This window comes from Protopterus annectens, chromosome 3.part0 (assembly GCF_019279795.1).
Source record: "Protopterus annectens isolate FY-2018-M chromosome 3.part0, PAN1.0, whole genome shotgun sequence".
NCBI lineage: Eukaryota > Metazoa > Chordata > Ceratodontiformes > Protopteridae > Protopterus > Protopterus annectens.
In genome coordinates this window covers 47,672,417-47,689,283 of record NC_056731.1, presented here as the reverse complement: position 1 = coordinate 47,689,283, position 16,867 = coordinate 47,672,417, and positions in this window count along the sequence as shown.

The window sequence follows — 16,867 nt, the reverse complement described above, 5'->3', positions numbered from 1 at the left end:
TACACACACACACACACACACACACACACACACATATATATATATATATATATATATATATATATATATATATATAGGATCTGTACAGACCCCCAACGGCACTTCCTGCCGAAGCAGAAATCACTGAACATACATAACCGAAAGTGCTGTTCACTGAAGCAGCACTTTCGGTTATGTATATTGGTTGTGCCGGTCACCCTACGGTGCGGTTAAGGGAGAATTCCCTTTTCCCCACTGTAGTGCGACCTTGGAGTGAGAATATAAAAGTAGGGGGTGTGTGGGGGGTTGTGCAGGGGGGCTTACCCCCCTGCATAAAAGAAGATTTATTGTTTTATTTTTTTCGAATGCACTTTAACGAAAGCACTTTTTCGGTGAAAGCGCTTTCATTGAAGTGCGTTCGGTTATTGTGGATTTGGACTCTTGATCTTTCGTTCAATAGTCCTAGATCCATATATATATATATATATATATATATATATATATATATATATATATATATATATATATATATATACATATATATATTACACACATATAAATATATATATGTATGCGCTTAAGTATTCTAGTACGATTTGTCAGCTAAGAATTACAACTATGAAGATAAAGTAAATATTAACATTAACAAAGATAAAAAGATATGTATGATGTACAAGGCATTTAAAAAGGGAATTAGTTAAAAAATAAAGCTATTATGCATGTGTGCAAGTGTTTGTATATAGATAGAGAAAGAGGGTCATGTTGTTAAGGCAAGACGTAGTAGAATACTTTCCTCCTTCATACAGAGATACCGAAATCAAAAGCATTGTCACATGCTTAAACTATAACATTACAATGATAAAAGTTCTAAAATTGAGTAAAAAGTGAAATACGTAAGAGCTACTAAAGCTGCATATATATATCAGTGATTACATTATATATATATATATATATATATATATATATATATATATATATATATATATATATGTGTGTGTGTGTGTGGAAAAATAGGGATAACTACATAAGGTGAAAGACAAAGAGGCAAGGTAGACAGAGACTAATTCTCCTAGCAGCAATTAAAAGTTTTAAAAGGCTTTGCTGACTGAACTTTGTTTTAGTACAAAGATGCACTACATGTGCAGTAACAGAGCAAATGTGCATTTAAAGTTATGTCTGCCTGTAACTATCCATATACCTAATCTTTGGTTCCTGTTTTACTTGCTCATATAGAGGGCAAGACACTCAAAGTCTTTTTCAGCTATGTCAGGTTGTCAGGGCACAGGAAAATAAACATTTGCACTCAGTTCCTTGTTGTGCAAAGCATATGTGAATTTATACAAATATAATGAAGGCATGAAGAGAAGCATGACCCTGTGTATGAGCTATCTCATATATTGATAAAGTTTCAAGGTTGGAATTAATTCTGCTTTCATTTATTCTTCCAGGTATGGGTAATTATCAAAGACCAACACATCACATACCACTGTTAAAGAATTGGTAGCTAACAGACTAACTACTATTTGACCCACTTCTCAGTTTTAACTGCATTGCTATTAATCAAAACCAGCTCCATAGAAAATACACTGATATTTTTGTAATCTGTAACTAACTCTCTCTAACCAAAGATAGTCTTATTTTTTCATATAGGCCATATGTACATATTGTATATAGTCTACCATTTGTTTCATTTGTATTCTAGTAGAAATTATATTTTGTGTTTTTGAAAATCAATAAATTGTTTGAAAAAAAAAAAACTATCCATAATTATATGTACTTGTTTTATTGATTGTGCAGCAAAAGGTTGTGAATAATAAACCAAACATGGTGCATCACTGGTTGAATCAAAAGAATTCAGGGCACTATTACACCTTTTTCAATACTTCTGTCTCCTACCAAACAATGTATTTGCTATTTACCAGGACACGCAGCATAGGGTCATAAAATGTAGTGGCTATACTCAGATGCATTAAATATTTTTACTGTCTGATACTACCTCACATGCCTTCAAGATGCCTGTATCTGCAGTGTATATACAAAGAAGAATTTTAGCTGTCAGTCCCAAATTCTTTTAATTTTACCACTCTGCAGTGAATGAATGCATACTGCCAACAATAGAATGCTTAACAATGCCTGTAAAGTGTATTATGTAACTATTTTACAGCTGGGACTGCTTTGCACAGCAGTAATACCTCTATAGTTAGACAGTATAAGAAAAACTCTCCATATAAAAAAACAAAAATGCAGTCTCAGCCTCCGGGACATCAGGCTACCAATTCTATCAAAGCACAGAGATAAACAGAGAAGAACAAGTATCGAAAACAGTTTTAAATTGTTACTTAAAATAATTGCATATTTTATATTGTTTTGTCAAAGCAGGTAGTAATGCCATTCAGGAATTGGAAAAAACAGCTTTGTTAATTAGCATTTCCAGAGTTTAATAAACATGTTTAGCATTGCCGCAGACTGAAACAAAACTGGCAAAATTAAGAAACGTCACTAAAAAATACACACGTTAATCTGTGTGAGTTTTGAATGTGATTTAGCTGTGTCTGTAACAACTAAAAAGCTAATAACACCTACTGCCCTAGTTGAGGATTACTGGTGATATTTCGCATGCAATATAAATGAATAAAAAAGCAAACAAAAAGGAAGCAGCTGATTTGATTTGTGCAATGCCTCTTTGTTATACTATTAATTCCATATAACAAATATGACATTAAAATCTTGGTCTCATGCATGCTTCTTACGCAATTTCAATATTTGAGAAGACAAAATATAGTTGGGGCTGTGTATCATGTACGTTCCTGAAGTTCTTGAATCAAATGATGATGTTCTCAAAGCTAGTTGATTAAACAGCTGCAAGCCACTTTTCTTTTCTGCATGGAAAATCACACTGCAATAAACATTTTTCTTTACAATTTGTGCAATACTATTTACTATATTTATATAATTTTTGCTTGAACAAGTGTGTGAATGGCAAATTTTCTAAGTCATAAACCACATAAAACAAAAACAGAGAAAACATTTGACTTGCCAGCAGCCTAACTCATGTGTGAATCAGCATAATGATGCCTGCAACAGGTGTGTGAGTGTGTGTGTGTTTGTGTGTGTGTGTGTGTGTGTGTGTGTGTGTGTGTGTGTGTGTGTGTGTGTGTGTGTGTGTGTGTGTATGTGTGTGTGTGTGTGTGTGTGTGTGTATGTGTGTGTGTGTGTGTGTGTGTTTGTTTCATACACATATAAACATATGCTCACAAACAAAGCTGGAGAGTTAATGAAAAAGAAAAAACATTCAGAGGTAAAATTATTACAAGACTGTAAACTTATAGCCAGCTTTGTGAATTAAAATTTAGTCTGGCTTCGTGGAAAAACAGCCACAGAATTCAGTATGATTGTTACACTGTTTTAATGATGAATATACAAAATGAATCCACTCATTCATGTTTAATCTGAATCTAATGCATTTCTGAATGTTCATTATGTATTGTTTTCCTATTAATATAGTAAATAAAATGTTCACATAAGCAGTAAAATGAGCTGCATTACAGCATGGCCTGTGGTAACGAAGAATCACTACATGCAACACAGGTCAGATACCAGCGCATATGGTGACGTGCAACTGTTTATTTTAAATGCATGACCTTGAGCTTCAATAAAAAGAAACACTTCTGAGAACTAGAAGCAAAAATATGAACTATTACAGATGACAGCCTATGTATCTTTTTTTAAGGACTAGCCTATATAAATATGCATGGTATAGTGGTCCTGTTTAATGCTTTTCCTGCACCGTAACCATGCAGGCATTATCCATTATTCATCCCCATAAAATAAATTGACATTAATTTATTACAACATGCTACTTAAATGCATCAGTGAAATAAATAAACAGAAAATTACTGCAAGCATACATTAGTTGCTATATTTTAACTTACCATTTTGCTACCTTGTATCAGCACCTTAAAGTATTTTTATAATGACTATGCTGTTATTGTGTTCTTTTTGTTTATAAAACCTTAAAAATATTATGTTGACAAAAAGGTTTCTATATGTGTGAGTGTTACTTGTGTGTATCTGCGTGAGTGTGCGTGTGTCTGCGTGTATTGTGCATGCACAAAAATCTAGACCTATTTTATATGCATGCAATATATATTTTAGAAGATGTTGATTTACAGGATGACTTGCTGAAGTAATTTACAATTGATACATGACGGGCCATGTTCCTGCAATGCTGAATGCATGACTCAGTATGACATCATCACCAGCTGGTTAACTGTGCACACATCTCATGTGTCTCCACAGACTCCTGACTGACATACCAGAGTAAAGTCAATTGGTTTACTCAATGGTTGAAGTGCAGATGCTTATGTACGAGCTAAGCAAATAACACATGTGGATGCCTTACCAACCTACCTAATGCTTACTGTTCATGAGGAGGCAAAACACTGAGTTTTAAAAGTGAGAACTGTACTTTAGTAATATCTTTACTTAAGTTAGCAAAAAGGTCTACGACCAGCCCACATATGATGAAAATCTTCAGCCCAAAGAACAGCAGACAGAGGGAATATATAATAATAAAATAAATTTTCACTGAACTATGAAAGTGACAGCATCTGCCCCAAATAATGCCTCATTCTAATTTTTTTTCTACTTCCTGTTTTGATGTACTTTGATAATCCTGTACCTGCAAACTACTTGTAAAATGCTGTGTACAGTTCTATAGCTATTATCTATATCCACAGTGCATTTTAAGGGAAGAAGACATAGATCCCAACCTGTCAAAAATCAGGTACCATGCAAATTTTCAAAATCAACGAGAGTTTTTTTTTTAATATTTCTATTGTGTTGAGAGAACAACAGGATTTGCACCATCAGGTATTTTCTGGAGAATAATTAGTTTGAAACTTTAATACCTGTCATTAGTTAGTGACTGTAATTTTCAATGATTTACCAGAAAATCACTAATGTTATAAGGGACAGAGTAAAGATCTGAGGCAAAATCAAAAATGTTTTATAAAATCAGGGACATGTGAAAGCAGTGTGAGAAAGTGAAGCTTTTTTTACTGAATAAAAATGCTGAGTGTGTCATTACAGGTTCCTATTTAGTTTACTAAAACAAATATATCTGTCTATTTGCTGTAACTGTGTATGTGCCTGTCCATCTGTCTATCTACCTACTCTCTATCACATATCCTAGACAACAGAGATAACAATGAACTTTTTACAGTTTTCTGTGCAGTCTCCTCATGTTTATAATAGCTTGAGAACTGCAAGATACTAACAAAGGACAAAAGCATATTTTTAATGTATGTATATGTGTATGCATGTATGTTTTTACTTATTTACCTTTTAACAAATTATCTGTAATGCTGATTCTGTACAAATCTTTAAAACATACTATGAAAGAATAAAGTACACCTAGAAATAAAAGCGTGACAAAATTAAGAGCCTCTACTGTCTCCATTTCTGTTTCTTCCGGGACTATCTCTTGATAAATAAAGTAAGTAGTTGCTTTCACCCCCCCCCCCCCAACACACACACACACACACACATACTATTCCCCCTTGCTGTTACTTCCCATCATCCTTTACTCCACTGACTTCACACACATATATGAGTTTCTACCCTGATGTGTCCCAAAGGATTATCTAATCAGAGTTGCATTTCAAAGGGAATGCTGCTCAGTGACTGATGGGACTTGAACATTTCAAAAATGGCATGTAGGAAGAACTAATGAAAACAATTAAGCATTAAGATTTGCTGCTACTGAGAACAAGAGCATTCAAAAGTAATGAAACAAGGAAAACACTAAAAGCACTAACTTGTATTATATACTGCATAACACCAGTGATCTTTGTTAACATGTTGTAGTGTGTGCGCGAATGTTTATGCATTATTTAAAGTTAGTTAAAGGAAAGGTGTGTATGCTGTGTGATTCAGACACAGGACGATTACAGGGCAGATTATTCATTAAATGGAGAAAGAAGGCAGTCAGCATTGTGTTGTACACCAACAATGTATGTATACAGTGTGATATCATAAATGTATTTTAATATATAAATATATATGTCAGTTTCAGTACATCTTGCCAACACTGATATACATATAGACAGTAATAAACTTCTTCCATACTTATGTCTGTATATATATATATATATATATATATATATATATATATATATATGTGTGTGTGTGTGTGTGTGTGTGTGTGTGTGTGTGCATGTGTGTGCCATTTCTTCCTGATTTTCAACTGCTAAGTTATAGAACCAGATCTGTTTATAAGTCGGACAGACAATTAGACACTAAAACATGGTCACTGGTTTAGAATTGTGCAGAAAATCTTCTGTATCACCAATAAATTACTGTTGCAATGTTGATACGGTCGATATATCCTGCATTTATAAACAATCCACTGTCCTTTGTAAATAGTTTTGAGTTAACTGCAGCCTACATTGTGTTTAAATAGGCGAACATAAAATGCAAGGGACACATAAAAGTTTATTTTTTTACTACACTTCAGCCTTTTTAAATAGTAATGTCATAGCTCTCAACTGTCTTAGATTTTGATTTAATTTCTTCTGTCTCTCCTAAAATTTCTGACTTGCTGACTAGGATAGCATGAAGGAATTTGTTGTAGACATTACAATTATAAAGATGTTATATTCCTAATAAAATAAATCCAATGCAGCTGCTGTTGTTTTCTCAACATTCTAACTGAAAAGGATAGCAATTTGAAAAGGGGTCATTGATTTCTAGCCTTAATCTCTGATTATTTGGACTGTCCCCCATCCCTCTGTAGCAGAGTAAGAGTAATATGGTAGACATCTGCATTTCTCTGCTCTCGTGGGGAGAGGAATGGGGAAACATGATATCTACTAATAAAGTAATACAAAACATTCCTATATTTGAAAAAATACAGAGCAGCAGACAGGTATAATATTTAGTCAAAAATGTTTATGGATTCACATATATATGTATGTATGTCTGTTACTGTAGTTAATCTATCATTTATTTGCACCACGTGTCTCCCACCTCCCTGCTTGCTGAGTGTGTGTGTGTGTGTGTGTGTGTGTGTGTGTGTGTGTGTGTGTGTGTGTGTGTGTACAACTAGCTAGTTAGATGGGCACAGACAGACACACACGACCTCTTACAGCAAGAAATCTGGACAAAACTTAAAAGGCTCAAAAATAAGCTTGGATTTTCAATATTGCTCTTGTAAACATAGAAAGTTGTTAGAATAACTGGATTTGTGCTAGCATGCAGTTTCTGAAACTTAAATGTTTGTCATCATTTAATGATTTCAATGCTCAGTGTTTTGCAATAAAAATCACAAATTTTACGGGGAGCAGACTTAAAATAGGAGTCAAAAATCTGGAGTTGTATAAAATCTGGATAACACACACACACTCTGTAACAGCTGACCTTACACAGCATAAGCCAGGGTGTGCCAATTAACTGAATGGGGAAGCATTCTGCTCAGTACAACAGCACCAAATATCTCAGTTTCAGTCACATCACAATGAAGTTAAAAGGGTACAAGTGAGCCAGCAAGGAAGGTATAAGTCTAGAGTGACACATGCCTACTGCATTTATTAATCTGAGTAAAGCACTGATCCAAAAATTACTTTTTTAACAAACTCTTTATTAAGGTTAAACAAGACTGAAATGTGGTTCACATATACTTTCAAGTTACAGCATCATTCTAACACACATCATGAAGTATTATACAAACAAAAAGAAATGTTCCTGCAATTATTCTATTCTTTTAAATTCATAATTTCAAAAGTTTCACATACCATTCTTTTAAAGTGCTCAGCCAATCACACCCTTTCAGGGTTTTTGTTTTTTTCTTAGCTATCAACAATGCTGTCACTGACCATATCGATCAGTAGGCACTCTTACTGATATTACATTTGTTTTGCTTTTTTTTTAACCCAAATCAGACATATGACAATGGTATTTATATTGGGCTATTTTTCCCTTAAAGCCCAGTAAATATTGCATGTCACTTTGTTAATTCGCTTCATACCGATAAACTCAGCTCTGGGGTACAATCAAAATGTGTAAAATAGCATAAAAGTTGCTGAAATGAGGGAAAATGGTTATATACAGCATATACAACATAACAGAAGCACAACAATAGCTTATTGTGTATAATAATCCACATTAATTAAGGGTGTTCATTTGAGAAAAGTGATCATTATACAATATACAGCACTTTATATTTGAGAAAAGATTCTTCTGAGACTTGAGTTATATACACCAGGAACACCTCAGGAAGGAGAAAACTAAAGAAGACGAAAGGGGAAAATCCCCCAATTATTTTAACATCTTGGGAAGGAGATTTGGGTTGAAGGGAGAGAATGTTTTTTTTTTTTTTTTTAACAATTTAATTGCAGTCAATATACTGAGTTATGGAGTAGAAGGTACCCAGATGTATCCAGGTAAAGGCTTGTAATCACAGTACATGTTTTACATTAGGACATATACAATAGGAAATAAGATATGTATTTGTGGGAAGTAGCAGTACAAGAGATGGTTGCACATATCCAACTTTTAACTCCATGAGGCGGGGCAACAGTTTGGAAATTGGTATGTAAATTCACAAATCCAGGCAACAACCCCCTCAGCACCCCCCCCCCCCCCACACACACACACACAAACACGAAGCCCCTGTCTTGAGTTTATTAATCATTTGCTGAACTCATCTGCTGATGTTTTACCAGCCTTCCTCCTGCACATATCCCTAACACTCCAAGTTCCATAACATGTCTAACTCAAGTCATAAATAATATTAAGTTGTTTTGAGCGCAGCAAATGTTAAATTAAACTACGGAGTTTGAAGCACTGGCTTTTCTACTGACATACAAGAATCGGGGAAAAGGCACAGCACGATAAACTTTAATAATAACTTTAGCCTGCTTTGTGGTTTATTGTTATCCCGTGGTACGCCGTGAAAAACGTAAAAAACCCTCTCCACCACCATACCAGCGCAACATAGTGCCCTCCTATCAACAGTACTTGCACTCCGCTTGTTAAAATCCCATAATAATGCGTCCTTAAAATCAAAACATGAAAGTAAGATGCAGACCGTTTCTTCGCCAAAACCAGTATTAAATAATTAACTGCTTATTACTTTTAATACACCAGCAACTGGGCGATATTTACATATAGCAACCTTAAATTCTGTAATTTATTCATGTGCCGCATAGACTGTTTGACGAAGCAGAAACCTGCGTGCCTAAATAATGAGTTTCCCAAAAGTAAAACAAAATTGTGCTGATAAGTTCACCCAGCAGTTTTGCCTGACCATGATATCTTTCTGACAAAGGCAGTAGCTACTACATGGCTGCAGAACTGAAGAACGCACGTGCCGACAGACATAGAATTGCTAGCTCTACCATTACAAAACAGCAGACACTGATGAACTAACAGTCGGTGCTATTACTGCTCTAAACCTTCTTAAACAACATGAATTATACAAAAGCTCAATGGAAATATATATGTATGTATGAGAAAACACAAACACACAACACTGCAGCCAGAAATTTCCTCCTGTACTGCTATCCCACTCTCGTATAACTGCCATGTTCGTATGGTACACATGCTAATAAAAATAATACCAATTAGAGCACTTACACTAATTCCTACTGTAAATCTTGAACTTAAGGCAAGTAAAACAATAAACACATTTTGTACACAAGCACCCTTTTTGCTGGCTACCTCCCATCATTTAATTTACGTGTCGATTGTGTATGCTGGGGGGACCTCAACAGGCCAAGAAGCAGCCTATTACAAACTGAGAGGGTATTTAACCTTACCTCACCTCTGGATCCCTCATGTATTAAATTCTTAAAGTTGGTCAAAATGCTACTCCACTTGCGCTCCATGGCATTGCCCACACGTTTTACAGAATCATGTAAAGTATTAGGGGACTGGTGAAAGAAAGCTGGACAACACTGAGTGACGATTAAATAATTAGTTCATAGATATTTCATGCGTTAAGCACTATCCATATCACTAGTAATTTGTTAAATACAGTTTTTGCATAATGGCAGTGCTATCTTGCTTAAATGCAGTAACACATAAAAGGATTCTGAATAAATATTTTAAAGTAAACATTCGATTCCAACTCCTTCGGGTTACTGCAACTTGCATTCCTGTAACTTGACTGTATTTTACATTTTCCAAATTTTGAAGCTGGTTCTCAGATGTTTAAAATCACTTCACCCATAGCTCTCAACCTCTTAGCACAAAATGCCTGGACAAAGCCAAAAATAATGGGGGAACAAAGCCTCCAAATTAGGGACAGATTTTAAATATTGCTCTTATAAACTTAGAAAGCTGTTAGAATGAAATGCCTTGTCTCACCATGCATTTTCTAAAGGATATGAAGTTTGAAACTCAAATGCCTATCATTATTTAGTGAATTCAGTCCTCACTGATTTGCCACAAAAATCCAGAAAATCACAAATCTTATGAGGAACAGACCAAAAATATGAAGGAAAAAAATGGACAGCTGAGAGGTATGCCACACGAACAACATGCGGATTTACATTCTTACATTTATGTGCCATTAGATCGGACATGGCCTACTTATTTTTAATGTTCATAAAGTTTGGGCAATTTAACTCACAAATTAAAACATGCAGATTTCCACTCTTACATTTATGTGCGATCAAGTCAGACATTGTCTATTTCGTTTTATGTTTATAAAGTTTTGGCAATTTAACTCACAGTTTATTTTATCTCGCCGTTGATTTTTAAATCAACTATAATTATAGTGTGTGACCTGATAGCATACAAAAACACAAACCATTTAATAACCCACTGTGCTTCCATTTTCTATAATTTTGAACGTTTAAAAAAATCAACACAAAATAGACAAATTTTACAAACTGTTTACCAAAGAGAATGACAACTGTAGGTTTCTAGAATGAAATCTGCACGTCAGTCTATCAATGTTGCACAGGTTTCAACTAATTCCATTGCTGAGAGTAATAATACCTTCATACGTTATGTGCCTTTCACCTATACTGGAAATCCCTTACACCACCTCAGCCTAATAGCTTTTATTACAGTCAGCACCAGTTTTTCAAACTTATTCTACGCGTGAAGGGGTACTTAAAAATGTGTTTCAAGATAATGCGGATCTTTAAAAGTTGTTTACATTTATCAAGCAACTTAGCCCCGCGTACTTCCTCAGCAGTCACTCTTTAATTAGTTTCTGTTACCTAGAAAAAGTTTAACTACATGTGTAGCTATACTGAATTCATAAACTATTCTACGAGATTTGTCGTGCAGTTCACTATTTTCGGTAAATCAAAGGTGCAGAAGAAGGCTGGTTTACGAAAAGCTCGCTCGGGGCACGAGCTTGGCTAGTGCTGCAGGGCATTGTGGGTAAAGCAGTACTCCACTCGGAATGTGCGCTCAAGGGTCAGAGGTCAGTCTCCAGGCCCTGCTGCGTGCACATGAAAAAGGAGAAGCAGTTTAAAAGCTTTTCTGTACCAGAGGAGGGGGAGAGAAGCACCGATGCTTAGTGCTTTCACATCCCTTTCTCTACCAGTATTTGTCCTTGTCTTGACTGCCGGTGAATTCATAGCCGCCGGTTGTAACTCTTACTGGGAAAGTCACATAAATAGATGCCTGTTCGCAAAAGTGGCAGGTAGTATACACATTCATTCACGTGCATTTGTGTTATTTCAATCTATTGGCATTGCATAATGTATACATTTGGGGGGAGGGGGTCATATCACCGTCTCATTGTGTGAGTAGGTATATCCTGGAGTTAAGTTACAAAAAAACACAGAATGTGTGTGTTCATTTTCCTGTTCTTAGCAAAAATATCCCCAATTCCTAACAAAGCACAAACCAGAATTTCGAAGTATTTAACGAATTCCTTACTAGATGTACAAAGTCGTGTTTAATTGCAAACAACGTGTAAGTAATGAACCAAAACGCTATGTAAACGTCGTAGATTTTTTTTCACCCGCCTCAGACAGTTTCAGCGTTGAAGATCAGCAACGAAAAACTGCGAACAAACAGTAACTTTAAGTAATTTAGAAATCACGTTTATTTTTTTAAACCGTGCCTTACTCCGAAATCGTTTTCGCTAAGTTAGCAGTCAAGGCTCAGTAGCAGCATCATTATTACACACGGCAAAATTAACCTTTGGTAACCAACTGTTTTTGTAAATGACCTATCATTTTCTATTTCAGTAAAGAAATCCGCTGTTCGGTTTCCAGCAAGCTTAGCACTATCAAATCTGAACTTTGAAACCTGTGCAGTGTTTTTCCTTTGTTCTTTCATTGTTTCCCCTCACATTCATATAAAAAGAGCACGCTCTTACCTTTCGCCCCTTCTTTTCTTAAAAAAAAAAAACGTAAATCCTCATTAAAATGTAAACATTAAATCCAGCGAGTGTACGAAGAAGCTTTGATTTTTAGGTGCGGAACCACCGATTCTTTTCGGAAGCCTTCGTTGGCGAGCACGTTGTTGCTAGTTGTAGCCCCCCGTCTTGTCACGTTAGTTAGGACGAGGCGAGTCCTGCGAACTGCCGCCACTCATCTTTGGCAGGCGGGGGTGCAACTGCGGCATTAACAGCACTCAACTTTGCAACAGCACTAACCTGTAGTGCTTCAGCACAGCAAACTTTATAAATGGCTAGCTAGTTTGCCCAGTTTCGAGAGCCCTGCCATACTTACCCTCCACTTCCTTAAAATATGTACTGACAAAGAAAACAGCTTAACTTGTCAACACAGGGCACACACAAAAAAAGGTTAAAGGAGACCTCAGCTTACAGAGAAAATGTAAAGTCGTCTTTGAGTAAAGATTTGAACAGCAGTGTTCCTTTTCAAACATCTTCAGTATTCCATCAGTACTTCTATGTTTTTTAGTAAACCATGTTTTATGCAAAAAATGTAAGTTTACTAAATACTTTAGTTAGTGTATTATTTGGGGCTTCTTGTGCACCAAATAAAACATGTAACGTATAACCTTTTAAGAAGTACAATAGAAGTGTAACGCACACAGCACTGTAGTCTCCAAACTATGTATATGCAGCTATGCATGTAAACACATACCTGTTCACACACATACAACCAGACGGCTTACTTTAAATTTGAAATAGAAGTGTTACAGGTTTTTGCAGTTTATAGTATACCATAACTACCGTCCGCATCATGCAACATAATATAAAAATGAGTTTGAGATCAACACTCCTTGTACCTGCGGCAGCTTTAAAGGAAGCTTTTTACTTTAGATTACCCATGCATTGTTGCTGTGATATCCTTAAGTAATGTATTCAATATGTTTATTAAACTGAACAGTGATGGAAGACATTGAAGAAAACGGGGAATGTGTTGCTCTTAGAAAGTTAAGAGTTTCATAGTCACTTAACTGCATTTATGGCTGTACATGAAAACCGAACTGTTTATGCATGCCATTGTGAAGAGGTTTTGGTTTAAACAATCAATACGTTTTTATATTTCTTAGTAACTATCTGCGTCCAAAACAGTTATCCTATTGTGTGAAAGTGTGTAAACAATGAACCTCGCTGTAGCTTTATGTTTACAGTAACAAAACATAAAGCATCATAACATAGCACAATAAATGCAAGTGATCTTTGAAGGACGGTTATGTATATGTAAGTAATAACATACCACTAACTCAAATCACGCTATGCCTGGTAATTTTATTTTTCTAATTTCCTATTCATTGAAAGTCTCAAAATACAATATTAGTATTCTTAAAATTTGATACGTCATGTTAGGGTAGATAGATGGCTGTCTCTATGTGGCTGAGCTACTTAACATAGCATTAGAAAATGATTTAGCACATGTTTATTGGAGGAATACAACTGTTTCCATCCATGAGATCACAAAAAGTTAGTGATTCTCTGGACAACCCACACAATTTCTGTTGGTATGCAAACAAGTCATCTTACTCTTTTACTGTATCTGTACAGTGTGCCGGGTTGCATGGTTTTGTATTCCAGTCTTACCTGCATTTGCAAAAATTGTCCCTTAGCTTGTAGTTTTACTACTGGTTGTCAGAATGCACACCCTTAAGTCATCATAGGGCAAATTCCCCACCCCCACATTCGTGAATCTCGCGTTTATAAAGGTTGCGCAGAATCCTTGCAAGGTCAGAGGCCAAAAGGTCACCCCAGTCTGCTCATGGGTCAGTAGGCAACAAAGCCATTATGTATATTATTTATATGAATGGAAATGTGGAATTTGTATCCATTCCGTTTCCTTAGACAAAAAATAATAATTTTATATTCTGAAGTGAAATGTTCAGCATATATGATTTATCGCTTTATAAAATTCAAGGAAATGGTATACCTAGTTCCCGTTGTGAAAGCAATTAGCTCAGCCGCTCCATCGACGTATTCCACTTCAAGCTTGTACATCAGTTCCTGAGCTGAGCTGTCCTTGATTATACAGAACAACCATGATTTTGCCTCATGTTTTGTCCTGTCCTTCAAAAAGTAAAAAAAAAAAAACAAAAACAAGTAGTAAATAAATAAATTGTTTTTTGATAAATTACTGAGGATTACAGTCTGTTAATAATTACAGACACTGGTGTTTCATTCTTATTATTATTCAGAAAGTGCACGTTAATTTATGTGACTATAGCAGAAAGTACACAACGATGCAAAATATGCTGTTTTATTAACTTTCTGGGTGAATTAAAGTAGTATTTATAACTTGTTCCTGATTTTGTACTTTTGCCATCATTATTTTTGGTTTTGTCCTTGATCAGACAAGTTGACAACTGTGATCTGAATATATGTAACAGCTTCGGCATAGTATCAGTCAACAATTTTTATTGAGTTATCTTGCTGATTAGTCGGGGGAGATCTATTGACGTTTGCCGTCACATTTTTAGCTGCTTTACAGTTAGTATACTCACGAAAATTTACTTGCAGTGTGCCCCCCCCCCAACCACACACACACACTTACATACACATACTAAGGAAAACTGAAAGGGGATACAGCATGACTTACAGTAAACATACACAAATAAGTGCATCAAACAGCTGCTAGACTTGATTATTTGCCAGGTAATCCACTTCGAAAATGTGTTAAGTATATTGAGTTCATTAACTTATTGTTCGTCGCTTCTTTTCTTTTCTCTTCCTTATTGCTTACGAGCTTATTTTATTTATTTATTTTTTATCAGGTTACAAAATTAGTGTTACTAGGTCTGTATCTAAAGTATCATCTGTCCCTGATTTTCAGGGAAGCCTCTGAGTTTCTCAAAATGTAGCTTGTTCCTAAAAGTGGCGATCTGAGGAGAAAAGATAGTGGATTATACTTCATAAATAATGATAATAATTAGAGTCATGGACTTGTTTTACTTCAGAAAATGCACGTTCATTTATATTACCATATTTTGTCAACTTCCCGTGTTAACAGTGTTATTTTTAAGTCCCCCTTATTGTCTCTAATTATTTCTAAAATTGCCCCTGATCCGGGGAATATGAGATTAGGGGACTATGGCCTATAGCCTCTAGTCAGGTGAGAAGTGGCACGTGTTATGGCCAGGATCACGGCGGTAAGTGCCAAGAGATCTTTAACAACCATGTAAACTGCTACCAACTCGGGCATATTAAGCTGGATAGCTTTACAACGACGTAAGTAACCGTTTTCTTGGAAGCAAAACTGAAGTCGAAATACATGGAGTACTGCCTCAGACGATAGCACATTTCAAACTGGGAACTGCAGTTTGCCTACTGCTTTGCCATTGGGGTTCTTAATGGCCATATTTTGCCATAAAGTACTGTGTGCTGAAATTGACATTGTTCAGTGCAGCAATGGTGCATTTTAAAACATGTTCTTGTCATGCCTCTGCCGTGTGGAAGTCAGTATTTGCTTTGGATCAACGCATCAGCCTGGCTAACAAGCAAACAATTACTTTCTTCTGACAAGTTGTGTTCACGAAAATGCTACTGCGTTCATGCTTCCAGTGCGCACACAGACACACACACACAGGAAAAAAATCCTTCAATATAATTTCAGGAATCAGAACATTTTTAAGAGCACACATACAGGGCAGTCATCCATTCTAGTTTAGTAAAGTGTCAGACTTTTGATACCTGCTCGGTTATTCATTTCAGCTTTGTTCTGCAGAAATCCCTCCATGTTTCATGAAGTTTTCCCAGCTCTCCGGAAGAGCTGAATGTCTCTGCAGTGCAACACTTTGCTGTTGACGATATACGTGGATCTCTTTCTATTAACACAGAAAGTGTGTGTGTGTGTGTGTGTGTGTGTGTGTGTGTGCGCGTGTGTAATTTTACTTCAAAAGAAACGTGCAATGACTGATACTAACAACCTACTTTAGTATGTTTGTTTAAAAGCCACTGCACAGATACCTAGAACATGCGCTTGTGTAACAAAAGGAATGTTATCAATAGTTGTATAGTAACAACTAGGTTCACAACAGCTATATAGCAAAAGAAAATAATTTGTATTATTCAGAAGTAAGTGCATTTAAAAATGTTGTATTTTCAGCTATGTCCTTCAGTTATTCCCCTATCCATTATATTTTTCAAGTGTCTGTTGCTATTCTTCACAGTTTTAATTGAACCAGCTGTGCCATTTTGCTTTGTACCTTTATATAAAATTCTGCTGATTTTAGGATTCTGTTTCACAGTACAATTTCACAGACTTAAGTCATTGCCTATCACGAACACCGGGAATAGTAACAAGGATAAGTCACCCTGGTACTGCAACCCAGTATGCTGCCGTTTCATGAACTGAACCCTACATTATCTAAAAGTAGAGTGCTTAGGCAGTTTGTTTTTTAAATCATAATCTACATTTAGAATAGTCTTTATCTGTTTAAGTCCCAGGGGGTACGGTTACTGTGAAAATCAGAAAGTGCT